The sequence below is a fragment of the Charadrius vociferus genome, unplaced genomic scaffold (assembly GCF_000708025.1).
Source record: "Charadrius vociferus isolate BGI_N301 unplaced genomic scaffold, ASM70802v2 scaffold385, whole genome shotgun sequence".
Taxonomy (NCBI): domain Eukaryota; kingdom Metazoa; phylum Chordata; class Aves; order Charadriiformes; family Charadriidae; genus Charadrius; species Charadrius vociferus.
The window spans coordinates 466,056-480,065 of NW_009648925.1; positions in this window are offsets into that span (position 1 = coordinate 466,056).

Consider the following 14,010-nt stretch of genomic DNA (forward strand, 5'->3'; position numbering starts at 1 on the left):
GGGAAAGAGGTAATTGGGTTTCCAAATTCAAAGCTGCATCTAACATCAATCAGTTGTCAAATTTCATTAACTCTCACACCCTGGGTTCCGGGAAGATTGACTGTACATGCCTTTATGGTTGGGAAAGCACTGAAACTCTGACAAGCCTTGATAACCAAAGTTGCTGGAGAGAATGTCTTTAATAAATGCTGGCTCACTTTTCTGTATGGCCCAGATTTCTTCAAGTAAAAGCTATTATCCCATGCTATAAATATGTATATACATAAAATCAATGTATATATGTATATAGGTATATGTGGAGAGATATACACCATTCTAGATATATGTTTTATATCTATACACACATATATACATACATACTTGTGCGTATATATACATTTAAAAAACCCCCTAGACCTTCAAGGTCCCCCCGAAAGGAAAGCCTCCTATAACTTGCCAGAGGAATGGACCCACCACACTGATTCCATCGTGGGGCAACAATGTTCAGGTGCTCCTGCAGAATGAGCCAGGGGCATGGATGTGTTAAAAACATGCTAAAAATACTCCTTAGGCTTAAAAGCATGCATTGCAGGGGGAGTAGAGATTGGAAAAAACAGTTATCCTAATGAGGAAATTCTTCCAGCTTTAACTCTTTAACCCATGTAAGGGGTTTAATTGGAGCATATGCATAAATTACACCAACATGGTAGCATTTCCTACTTGCTATATTGTTTCGTTACTGGTGGTGACTGCTTAAAAAAAAAATAAATACCTGGAGATGTTTTAGACTGGGGTGAGCAAACGACCTTGAGTAGATTTGTCCATAATGAAAAGAGCAGTAATGGTGACTCTAACATGACATTTGTTACTGTGTCTTTCTAAGGTGTGCTGAATACTGCCAGGCATCTATTACAATGAAGTGGATTGCCAGGTCCTCTCTTATTTACCAGATGTAAGATGACCTCTGCTAGTAATGTTAACATAGCAAGGTCTTTTAGCAATACGAAAGTCTTTATCAGGTTTCTTATCACTAACTGTTCCAACATAACTCCTATTTCCATGATGGATGCGAGGCTTTTTACATAGTATATACAGTGAAATGTATTTGCTAGACACACACCTTGTTTCCCCTGAAATTATGGAACAAGATATCTTGAGCCAGGAATAAAAATAATTCAAGTTTTAGGAATGAGAATACTAATGCCAACTTCAGAGACTGGATTAATCAGCACGTTTCTGACACAGTAAGTAGTCTGTTGTCATGAACCTGAAGATTTCTTTATTTTCTGAAGCAGATAATCAGAAAAAAAAATTTGGTAAAGGGTAAGTATTATCAAAGAAAACAAATGACAGGATGTTTTCAGTTTCCTAGTTTTCTACTGCCTCAGTGCTTCTATCCAAATACGTTGCTCTGTTCTTGGTAGAGTGCTGGGCTCCAGCAAGAGATATTCACCGCTGACGTTGGACATCTATAGTCCTCCAAAAACTTCAAAGTTCTGAGTTTGGAAATCAGGTGATTAGAAAATATGTCTTTTCATTTCCTAAAACAATAATTATCCAATTGAGGAATGTTAGTCCCCGCTCACTATCCATGCATAATTTTTTGGGGAATCTAAAAAATATACTATACATTTGTGGACTTAGTAGCCCACAAAAATTCATGCTCAGAGGAAATGTAATGACTCCCAGCTTTGTCTGATGAGATAAATAAGAGCACTAGATCTTTGGTAAACATTTGACTTGCTCCATTTTTTGTTAATATCTTATCTTCATATTCTTCTATCAAGAATAAATTTAATTCACCATTATACCAACCACAGAGGCTGCTTGATCGTGCTCCTTCACCTCCCTATAGCTCCCCCAAGGAGCTAAAGTCAACCAGCCTATCACATATTTACTTAAGGTAAGTAGCTGGTTGGAACAGTAGATCTGTAATTTTTATGTGCTCCATTTATGTCACTAAAAATCCTAGAAATTCAGCTGTATACGTTGTATACTGGCTTGTATACATGTCAGCATCCCAGAACTCATTTTAGATTATAGTTATTTATGCTCATTTATGGCAATGACTGCCTTTTTTTCCCTCCTGCCATCCATTCTTTACCAAAAAATTGTGATTTCATTTTTGATGTCCTGGTTGTTGCCTATAGAAATATTTTGAAGGTTCATGTAAGCTAGAGTGAATTTGAAACAATCCAGTTAAAAACATGGCAAGTAGCATTTTTCTAGTAACTACTGTACAGCATTACCTTTCTCCTTTGGCCTTTTAAATCCCAAGATCTTCTTATGAGAAAAAAAAGCCATAACTTAAAATAAAGTAGGTTCATGATTAAGATATTCATTATAAATTCCATACACACTGGTTGTTTGCAATGATTTTTTTTCCCGCTTGTTCCTCAGGCAGTAACAGTAAATTAATGTGTTTGTGACATTTCTGCAATTCTAACTTTGAATGAGACTCGTACCATATATTGCATTATAAATACTGACTTACATTAAGTCCCATGTGTGCCCCTCATGTAGAAATGAAATAGACAGTATAGTCATTATTCAACTTAATTTGCAATATTTATTACCCTTGGTAAATATGAATGTATTCGTTACACTCACAATAAATGACCTCTGGGTTTCAGAGATACGCATTACGTTAGGAAAAACTTGCAAGGAGTAAATAATACCCTTCCCTTTCTTTCTGTGAAGCTTCTATTTCTACAGTGCTGCTATTCTGTCCTGTATCTAAAGTTAATTTTCGCAAGGCTGAAGGAGATGTTGCTCTTGCTGGGGGGGAAACAAGGCTATTTGAGTAAATGTGGTGAAAAAAATGCAACCACGTGACTTGCCCCAGTGACATTCAGAGAAAAATGCCTATAAGGACCAGCTGTAGAGTAAATGTGACATAATCCTGGGTAGTGTAAAAGCTGACTTGTCTTTAGGTTAAGAAAGAAGCAACAGAGTTCATTATCACTCACAGGCGGGTGTTTGGTCTGTCCTGTTGGCTGGTACTCGGAATAAAGATCTTTGCATAGGCATGACCATAACATCAGACTATCAGGTGCTTTATCATCATGGATTGGAAAACACAGGAAAAGCAGAAGAATTAGGCAACTTTACCAGTGTTTTCCTGTTACTGGAAGCAGAGCTAAAATACCTTACCCAAAGGTTTAGACCAAAAATGTCCGATGATTAGTTTATTTGTGAAACTTTGTATTCAACATTCATAATCCATAGACTGCTGGCGATCATTTTGAGAAACTTGGAGGTCCAGTTTGAACTTCCCTAATCTAAATGGCTCCATCTGTGCTCCTGCCCCAAAGGCCAGTGATGCCAGCACTAGGATTTTGCAAAGGTTTCGCTGGGCAGTGGCGAAGCTTTTCCTGTCCCCCACAGCAGGTCTGCTAGGATCACCGTGCTCCTCTGCAGCCCTTGGGGTGCAGCCTTGTCTCTTCGCTGAGGAGAACCGATTCATTTGTGTTCATGAATTACAGCAGGATTTGCAACCTTTACACCTCTTCCAACGAATCAAGGGATAGTACTGAGCTGCTCTCAACAGATGTCACAGAATCACAGAATGGTCAGGGTTGGAAGGGACCTCTGGAGATCATCTAGCCCAACCTCCCCCGCCAGAGCAGGGTCACCTACAGCAGGTTGCACAGGACGGCATTCAGGCAGGTTTTGAATGTCTCCAGAGTGGGAGACTCCACCACCTCTCTGGACAGCCTGTTCCAGTGCTCTGCCACCCTCAAAGTAAAGAAGTTCCTCCTCATGTTTAGAAGTTCCATCTAACTTCCTATATTCAAGTTTGTGCCTGTTACCTCTTGTCCTAAATATTATTATTTTCACCGTACAGCAGAAAATAAAGTGATAAAGTGACTGACCTGAGATCCCATGGGAAGTCTGTGGCAGACTGAGGAAGCAGACTCGTCTTTAATGGGGCATCTCTAGTGCCCCCATTACTAGAATAAGATTTCCTCTTGCAATGAATATTAGCCTGAGTAAAATAAAATGTTACCTGCATTACCTGCATTTTGCTGATGAGAAAACCGAGGTGAAGAGCAGAACTGAGGTGAAGAGCAGAGGAGCTATTACAAGATCACCAGTGCAGTAGTTGCAGGTCCGACATTCACATTCAAATCTGCCAATTCCCCGCTGGTGCACCAAATGCCAGTGAAAAGGTGGTCTCCAGTCCAGAGCCACAGCTTATGCAAAATTGCTTTGGGAAGTCTTACAGCTTATGACTACAGGAGCCTATCAATGGCAAAGCAAATTTTCTTGAGACATCACCTTCCAAAGTTGCTTTAAAACTCTTTGTGTAATGGATTGGCCTGTTTGGGGGTATGATGTAAGGAACTAAATGCTGAATACTTGTCATCCTTACATAAATCCTCTGGACCAGGACTAATATTTCCTTAAAGCAATGTGAATTTTTCCAACAGTATCATAGAATTTTGGATAGGACCCTGAGTTGGCAGTTTGTTTTTATCAGCTGCTTCTTTTCTTTTATTAATAAATCTCAGATAGAAGTGTTTGTATTCTGCAAAGCAGTTGAGCTCTGTTGTGCTATTGATCTGTACAGCCAGAACTGACGTAAGTGGAAAGAACCTCCTCCTTTCCCCACTAATTCACCTCCCATGTGATTAGTGTGGGAACTGGTTTAATCCTCTAAAGGTCTTCTTTACAGCACTTCTCAACACTCCAGTGCTGGTTCTGTAACTACAGCTCATGGCAAATTATTGCATTCCAAACTAAACTGGGTACACCACTGGAAACTTTTAATCATGTGCACTGTAGTTGTAATGCAACTTCCCTTAAATTCTTGTCATTACTGCATACTAAAATACAATGAGGGTACTTTAAATAGCCTTTCCCCTTTTTTGAAATACGTGCCCACACATGTATTTTCTCTGAACTATCCATGCTAATTTTCCTCACTTTCTCTGGAGTAAGCTTAATTTTTATACTTTTCCTTACCCTTTAAAACTCCTTCCTTTTAAAACTTTTCCTTCCTCAATTATTTTCTGAACACTTCACTCTGGTTTTACAGTGGATTATGCAATGTATCTGGCTAAAAAAAAAATTCTAGTATTATTCAGAAGGCTCATGCTTGTGTCTAGACTGTCAAACAAAATGTAATGATGTCCCCAGATGCTTGTTGCTGAAGACCCGGAAAATGTCCCTTCTTGCTGGGTGCTTTTCATCATTGCTGGCCGCATCTTCCCCTTGGTTCCCTTGCTGCTGTTGTCGGCTCGTAGGAAAAGTGTTGGATCCTCCTATGAAATACAGTAGTCTTTCTAGATAAGACTACGTTGTGTTAGAAAAGCACAAGAATCATCCTCATCTCTCTGTGTTTTCTTAACCTCAAGCTGAAACTTTTTTTTTTTGTTACTTTGTTTTGATATGTGGCAATTTTTATTCCTTGTTCTGGAGGTATTTAAGAGCTTCATGTAATTTAGGCATTTAAAATGCAGAAATCCATGTAATTTGGTGTTGAAAAAGGAAGTTTCCTTAAACCAAGATGGTTTTGCCTACAAAAATTAAAAATTGCAATACGCAGGTGGATATCTTTAAGGAGTTTAAACTCAATTTATTCATAACAGTTTTTTCTTGTGCCCAGTAAAGACAACTGTCAAAAAAAGACTCTGCAATGCAAGCTGAATCAATTATTTATTTATTTTGCCCTGCGGAGCCTGCCAGAGCACTTGCTGAATGATCAGCCTTTTACCCAAGGTCTATATAACGATCAGCTCAGTTTGTAATCAGTAATTTCCAATTAAATTACTGCTTTCTCGTAATTTATAAGTCAATGGCGATGTCATTAAAGGTGTGTCTTTCAAATGCTATGGACTGACTGTGAAAAAAATCCCGTGTTTCAGAATACTCCTGTGCATCACAAGCTCCCAGGCTTACCAGTGGCTGGAAGCAATTGCTGTCGGAGAAACTATGGCATTGGGCATGGGCAAAGGGGGTTGGTACAGTCAGCATCGAATTCTCTAAAAGACCCTTTTCCCTTTGAAAGAGGATATCTGGCAGATTTAGGAGGAGAAGTTTCAGAAAGGTAGTGGCAGAGAATGCCTGCGATATCATACTGCTCAACAGCTTACCAGGGCATTAATTTCCACTCCAGTGAGTTCTGCCCATGCGGCATGTTCGTCTTGGTTTATATCAACAGGGAGAAGGTTAAGATGTAAGGATGTATTAGATTTATAAGTGATATGTAAACATGCTGTATAATCAGCAGTGATGTTGCCTTTCCAAATATTGGTCATTACTCTTAATCCCTTATTTACTGTATCATACACTGTATTATATTTGTTTAAAGAAATCCGGAGTATGCCATGATCACAACAAGGAAACTATTGTCCTGGTGTATGTCAAAAGTATGTGATTATTCATCAATGAATGCAAAATGTGTTTGGCTGCCATAATTAATCCTTTTTCAAGTGCGGAATTTTTATGTGAAATATGACCTTGGGAAATATAGAAATTAATAATGAAGAATGGTTTATGGTTAATGTTATTTTGGTACTTAAATAATCTTTTGTATCTTCCATCTAAGAATTTTTTTAAAAAATGTGAAATGCTATTAGCCTTATTTTAAAAACAGTAATGTTTCAAAAAATTGCCTGGCATAGCAAAGGTAATCTGTGTCATAAACTGATAAAGGAATCACAAATATTAATTTATTTCTTATTTGTGTTTTCTTAGTGATTTGGCACAATAAGCATATACCTGGACCCCATTTGACCCTATTTTAGAGGCACTGTAAAAACCAGGAAGAAACATCCTTGTTCGGATCCCAAATGAGTAAACCTCAAGAATATGGATATTAATAAAGAGAGAGCTTTATGGTAGAACATAAAATAATTTAGACTAATATATTATTTTGTAGATATGACAACAGATCCATTTACTTGCAGGTGTGTTCTTTTTTTTTTCTTTTTCTGTTTTGATTGATGCTAGAAATGAAGCCAAACGAGTTTTCTGTGAAATGTGTTGAAGCCATAAACATGAATAAGTTTTGTTTGGTAGGGTGTTTGTTTAAAGTTTTTAGACTCAGCGCATGTTTGATTTGAGTGATATCCCAGCTGTAGCTGTTCTGGCTCTAGCAAGATAATAGCCCTGTACAAAGAATGTAAATTTTGGGATCCAAAGACAGTGAAGGAGAGAAAGGTAATCTTTTGGTTTTGTTTGCAGGGAGCTAAAATCCAGTCCAGACTATCTACAGTTTTAGATAATAAAATAAAAGGAGGCAATATGAAATAGAGACTCCACTAAATTAAAATTAGCTTCTGCTTTCAGTAACACAGCTCTTCTGGCAGTGGAAAGCTTCATTGCTGCCTTTGCATCTCTCTGCCTCTTTAGGAAAGGAACAGGTAGGCCTGACCCCAGTGCGTTTTCCAGAAAGACAGGCAACAGACCTGAATATGCCATATTAAACAAACACTTTGAGAGTGGATCTGCAAGTAATGGCACTGATGTAAAAGATACCCTACGAGGAAGCTCAGCTTCTCCATGAAGCCTTCTCCAGAGAACTTGTGGTCGCACATCCATCATCAAGTAAAACATTTTAGAAAGCTGCTCTAGTAAAACTCTCAAGTGTCTTGGTGCAGAGACATGTCAACGCTGCGCTAGACACACAATTGTTTTGTTTTCTATTTGTTTAGCCCCCACTTGTGTGTGACCCGCTGCAAGGGGAGGCTCTTCTCTCTGTTGGGGAAGGAGAGTGACAGAGGATACTATAAACTTCTGCGGAGGTGACTAAACCACGAACACATGTAAGTAAAAACTTCTTACGCCATTGGTTTGACTATGACTATTGGTGGAAGATGTTGCAGAATACACAAACAACGCTGCTGCTTGCGGGTCTGAAATACAACACAGGTTGTTGTACTTGAGGCATATTAGAGAGCAGCCTGACTCAGAAATGCACGGCATCATATACTATTAAAGGAATAATTCAGCCTCTTTTGTCATATTCCGCAATTACTGTAAGTTATATATATTTACATTACACAGAAGATTATGGAAAAGTGTTTAACATGGGCCAAAGTTCAGAGATGCCTTCTATGCATCGTTGATTCCCTAAAGTTACTGATATATACCTTGATTTCCAACTTCGGATGCCATCCATGGATGTCAGTGATGCCAGTAAGAGCTATTATGCCTTAGAAAAATTAAGCTGTTAATTCATTGAGATCTGACTAAACAAGAGAATGCCCCAGATGAGAGAAATTGAAAAGAGCAAGAGAGTCCTATGATAAAACTCTAGAATTTAAATATTACTTAAATTAATCAGAGTTTTGCTGTCCATTTTAATCTGGCAGTGAAAGACTTAGAGCCCAGGGTATGAAAAGGGAAGTATCAGTCATGGGGATAGACATCAGAAAGTGCAGTCCCCTTTGAATATTTTGTGCTTACTCATACAGGGCAAAGATTTAGGTAGACAGGGTTACTAATTACATGATCTACAAAGGCATCTGGTTTGAAAACTGACAGAGAATTTGGATTTGAGATTTTAAGATTATTTTAAACTAAACATTGATAAGCTGGAAGTCAAGAGAGGATGAGAAGAGAAAATTTCTGCATTAAATACAAAAGAGGAACAAAGTGTCACTCTTGGAAGAAATATATTAGGATATACTTCATAACTCCTGATGTTTTTCAGCAGAAAAGAAAATCCCTGTCTCAGGAATTCATGTTGCAGAAGGTAATTTTATTCAATTCATAAATCCTTATACCAAAGATTTTTGCTTTCCCAATTATCCAGTCATTCATTTCACAGGAGATAATGAAGTATGTGGTAAATGTTTCAACCGATCTTATTTTAACATTGCACCATCCATGTGACAAGATGCCATACATAAAACCTTATATCAGTTTTTTTATTGATGTAAAAAAGTGATACCTCAAAACATTATGCATGCTCATGGATGAGTCTAAAATCAAAAACCATAAAATGTCTTATCGGAGGTTGTGTTTTTCATAAATGGCAGCTGTGCTCTCCTCCCATAATGTCACTGCCAAAGCAAAGGGAGATAAGAAAACTCATTTTCCTCTGCCTTATTTTCTTTATAAATTATATAAAAACAAATCATATATTTATTGCCTTATGGAAATGTTTTTTAACATTTGATACTTACAAAGAAGAACTACAAAATGTCCTCTCTGTCTAAGACTCACAGCAGCTTACTGAAATGGGTCTATAGACTTGTCTTTGACTGTTAGACTGGATTCCTTGCTTTTATTTCAAAATATGGATATTGTAATTATCCAAGGACACTGCAAAGGTGTGTAGTACATTATTGTCTAGTTCCTGCTGTGAAGCAGTTATGCAGCATAACTTAAAAAGCAGTAGAGCAAAGCCCTGTGATTCTAAATAGCGCAGTCCTACTACACAGTTACATTTAGACATAAAAAGCATTTCTTTATAAAAAAAATCAATAAAAAGGAAATGTGACTGAGAAGTGTCTGTTAAGTTGGCCTGAGAATAGTTAAATAAAACTAGCTTCTCTGACTCTGAACTGCCAACAATAATAGATTTGAATTTCACCAAATGTAGACAAAAATCTCTGAAGCTCTGGTTTACCGGGCTGCATTTTGGAACACGTTCAGTGCTATATTTTCTATTTCTGTACCATCACATAAAAATAGAAACTTCGCTTAAACTCTCCCAAATACTGTTTGTTTCCAATTAAATTTTATTAGTGGGAAATGTCCTACCGAGAAGTAACTTCCACAGCATTCTTAAATCTTAAAATGTGTGTTATCACTCCAGAGAAATAATCAGCTCTTGCTTCACTGCGGCCAAGAAGAAAAACCAGTTGAGCTCATTGTAGGGCTCGACAGAGCTCCTTGTAGAGAGGGTCGAGTTCAGAGCAAGGAGTCCTGCTATGTTTATACAGTAAGTATAGGTACCGGCATCATCTTACACGAGTGTGTCTTGCTGAAGGGACTTTTTCCCGGCAGCTCTTTACTTTCTTACTGTTCTCCTTTTCAGCTCTTCTGACCTGGTTTTCACTCTTTTACGGTCCCATTCTTCTCACTCCTGGGGCAGGATTGAGCGCTGGATGGGAACTGCATTAACAACAGTGACAGAGCTACTGCATGGCTGTCTCTGCAAATGTCTTTTTTGATCCTTGCTAACAAACAAACTCACTTACACTGACTTTATGTTGGAATTTCTAGTGGGCTGAAGTAGCTGTATATTGCAGAGGCCAGCCTCGTCCTCAGATAAAATCTAAGTGATACTTGAGATGTGCACATGCACGGAATCAAGGATTCCTTTTGCTTGTTTAGAAATCCACCCGAAGCCATCTCAGGACTGATACAGCTTTAAAGCAGTATCAAATATGCGGTAAACTACGGCTACCTGGAGAAACCTGGCAAAGCTGCTTCAGCCTCTAGTTCTCTTTAGTTCTCTACAGAAAGTAGCATCAATCACTTTCATCACTGTATTTTGTTATGAGTTAGCTCTTTTTTTTTTTTTTCTAATTTTCTGAAGAGGGCTTTTTTAATGATCCAATTTCATTCCTACAATGCACAGATGCTGTCTTGCAAAAAAAGCTAGGAAGTTCCACAACTTTCTTATACACTTTGAGCTTTAAGAGCAAAATTTTAGAAGTGGCAATCTTTTTCTTGCAATACCTCTGCGAAAATGCTTGTGACAAAACAGACAGGGCAGGCGGCCAGTCTGAAATAGCCAGCTCTTCAGCTCTAGCACCTGACAGCAGAAAATATTGTGCCATCCTAAGGTACACTCTTACTTTTGCTGAGGTCTGACCAAGATCAAACCTTTAAAGAGTTCTCTGAGATGTTAGTGAAAGCTATGAACTAAGAGCCAGAGCTTTATAAGGAGCAGTAAAAACAACGGATCACTCTTTGGTCCTTGACTCTTGCTGAGATTCGCCAGTGCATCCCTCTCCCCTTCCTGTAGACATCCCTTCGCAAGGTGTTTCTGTGGGTAAGTCAAGAAGCAGGTGTGAAAGCAATGTATGCAGAAGGGTTCAACACGCAGAACAAGGTTTAGCTTGAAAAGGTTTGAATAGTTTTTGCAGTTTTTGAAAAATGCTCAGTTTGGGAATCATAGTTGGAATCATAGCAGATGCAGCATTACTTAATGATAATTAAAACCTTAAAAATCCTTGGTGGGGATTGGGGGGAGAGTCACCTGATATCTACCACGTAACTTTTCCAGATATCAAATAAGAATTATTTTATGTCGTCATTTGGGAGAACTCCGTACTAATGTGGCCAGTAGAGGTGCGTCTTGTCATGACCCTCTGCATTTCCTTCTGTTTTAAGCAACCAGAAAACCAGTCAGAAATATCTCTTTACAGTCCACCTGGTCTGCACCTCAAGAATTGTTAGAAATCAGATTTTACCAGATATGGAACAATCAAAACAAAGAACTTACAAGCTTCTTTCTGTGGGAAAATACCATACCTTTCTTGATGTTGAAAAACATTTTTTAGGGGTTTGATTTCATGCTGTCTTGTTTCAGCCAAAATTTTAGGAGACTGAAAAGAGGAGACCTTCTTCAGTTTGTGAAATGTATCAACTTCAGGTTCTTCTTACGGAGTCTGAGAAACCAGAATTTGAGGCAATGACTTAATGATGGCAACATTTCATTTGTAAGCAAACAATCAAACCAACCCAAAGCCATTGAACAATTCTCATTGAACTGGTCAAGTTATTACTTTGCTTTCTAGCAGAAGGCTTTACACAGGTTCTGAGGACTGGATTTTCCATCATAAACTTCTACTAAAATTCCCAAATAAAACGTTTCTTATTTTTAATTGCTGCTTTTGTAGTCTTCGGGGTTTTTTTCTAATAATCAGCTTCAAATAATATGACGGTGCCTTGAAAATGAAATGCATGGGACATGGATTTTGAAGATGTTGTCCTGAGGTAGGTAAGTTGTGAGAGTAAAATGCCTTTGCACCCTACAGAGAAGTCTTAGGGGCACAAGAGTCAGTGACCACTTGATGTGATCAGCTATTATGATACCAAGTATTCCTCCCAAAGCCCTGAGGCACTGACTTGCGCTGAACAAATGAACAACTCAGTTAACTTTACTTGTATGTTGTGAACATGTGGGTGAAAGGGAGCTTATATATCTGACCTCTCTTCTCCAGTAAAATTCAAAACCACTGAGATACATAAAAAGGTCTCCAGATTTACTATTACGTAAAAACTGATTTTATAGGCCAGATTCCTGAATTTTGAAAGCCTGGTTTTGGTAGTATTCTCACACTTCTCTACTGAATTTCCTGACATGTGTAACGGCATTGACAGTGTACCAGTTCTTGGGCATCACAGGAATTAAATTTTACGTCAACCTCCAGGCCTGGGCCCCTAATTAGAGAGCTGAAATGGTGCTTCCCATGATTTGTCCTGCTCAGCCAAACTGCTGGGCCATTGTCTGTTTTTTAAGAAACTTAATTTCTTTCATTAAACCTTTTGACTATAAAATGAACTGGATTTATAAAGCGCTCATTACTTGCGAATCTGGGTTGAATACCTTGTGTTACATCGCTCTTTATATGGTATTGAAACAGCCTTGGGCAAGATTGTAAGGCAGCACTCCTGGTGAGCCCCTCATAAAGATGAGATGTTCCTCTCATCTGGCAATTGCTGAGAACAAAAAAATGATAGATAAATTATTTTTAATGGCACCTGGAAATGCTACTCGCTGACAATAAAAGCGTAATCCCTCTCTCCTGCCTCCCTTCTGTGCTTGCTCTGTAACAGCCTCAGCAATAACCTTGGGGTGGAGCAGACTTTGCAGAGCAATTGTGATAATGCAGGCAGAAACAATCGTTGCATATGCTGTTCCTTTCAGGAACGAGTATGCTTTGTTTATTTGAGCTGCATATTGGGACTATTTGTAGAATGTCTTAAAATTTTCTAGAGAGACCTTCCCCACCTAAAACAACCGTAGTAGAACAACTGTTAAATTTAATTTCTGCTGAAAGAACAAGTTACCTTTACTTTACTACACCAGTAAAACGGATGCTAAACATATGTTGAAAGATCACAGCTGGATATGAAGAAAGGTTTTTTTAATCACTTGAGTCTCAAAAATTCAAAGTATTCTGCATTTGTGGATATAGACATTCTTTTTTTTTTTTTTTTCTTTCTATGGGGGTGTTAGGTGTCACATTTCTATAAACTTCAGCGCTGTAACTTTATGTTATTGTTATACAAGTACATAGCTATCAACTAAATACAGACAAGAATTTTAATGCAGGCTTAGATACCAGACACCACAGAAAGAACATAAACCTCAGTCAGAATGAAATCAAAACTGAATCCAGCTGCCACTAGGCACCTTCTGCTCTCCTACAACTGATGTGTGTCAAAGACTGCACACCAGAAGCTGTCACTGTTCCTGCACGCTTTGCAAAATTGTGCCACCAAATGGCTCTGCCTGCCCGGACCTTCTCTGCAGAGATCCTGCTCCCATGGCAGTTGTAGATGGTGTGTTTTAAGACCCATTCTGTTAAGAAAGAGGGCTGGTATTACAATTTATAACTGGATGGTATTATATTTAGTGTAACTGAACTCCTTGCTGTCAGGTAGGAAGAGAGTGACTAAGGTGACCGTCTATGTGAAATGCCCCAAATATAACAGATGGCTGCGTGAGCCATGCAGATATTCCAGACGGAACAGTGAAGGTGAAAATGAATTTGGAGTTGATTGATCTAAACAGTAGTCAAGACAGAGCAGTGAAGAGGAGATATGAAGCAAAAAGATTTAAGACTTAATCAGCTGAAGACATCAGGCTTCATACCACTAAAAATTCAATAGTTACTTACTCACTTCCAGATCTGTACTGAGTTAATAACTAAGTTAATCTATAGCCTTTTTTTTTTTTTTTTTTTTTTTTTTTTTTTTTTTTTTTTTTTTTTGTGTGTGGCTGGCCACAATAGAAAAGCAACAAATACAAGGTTTAAGTGTAGGAAAATGTAACATTTAAAACAGTAACTTGATATATAATAGTCAAGGCAGTTTTGACTGATGAGGGAAGAGTAT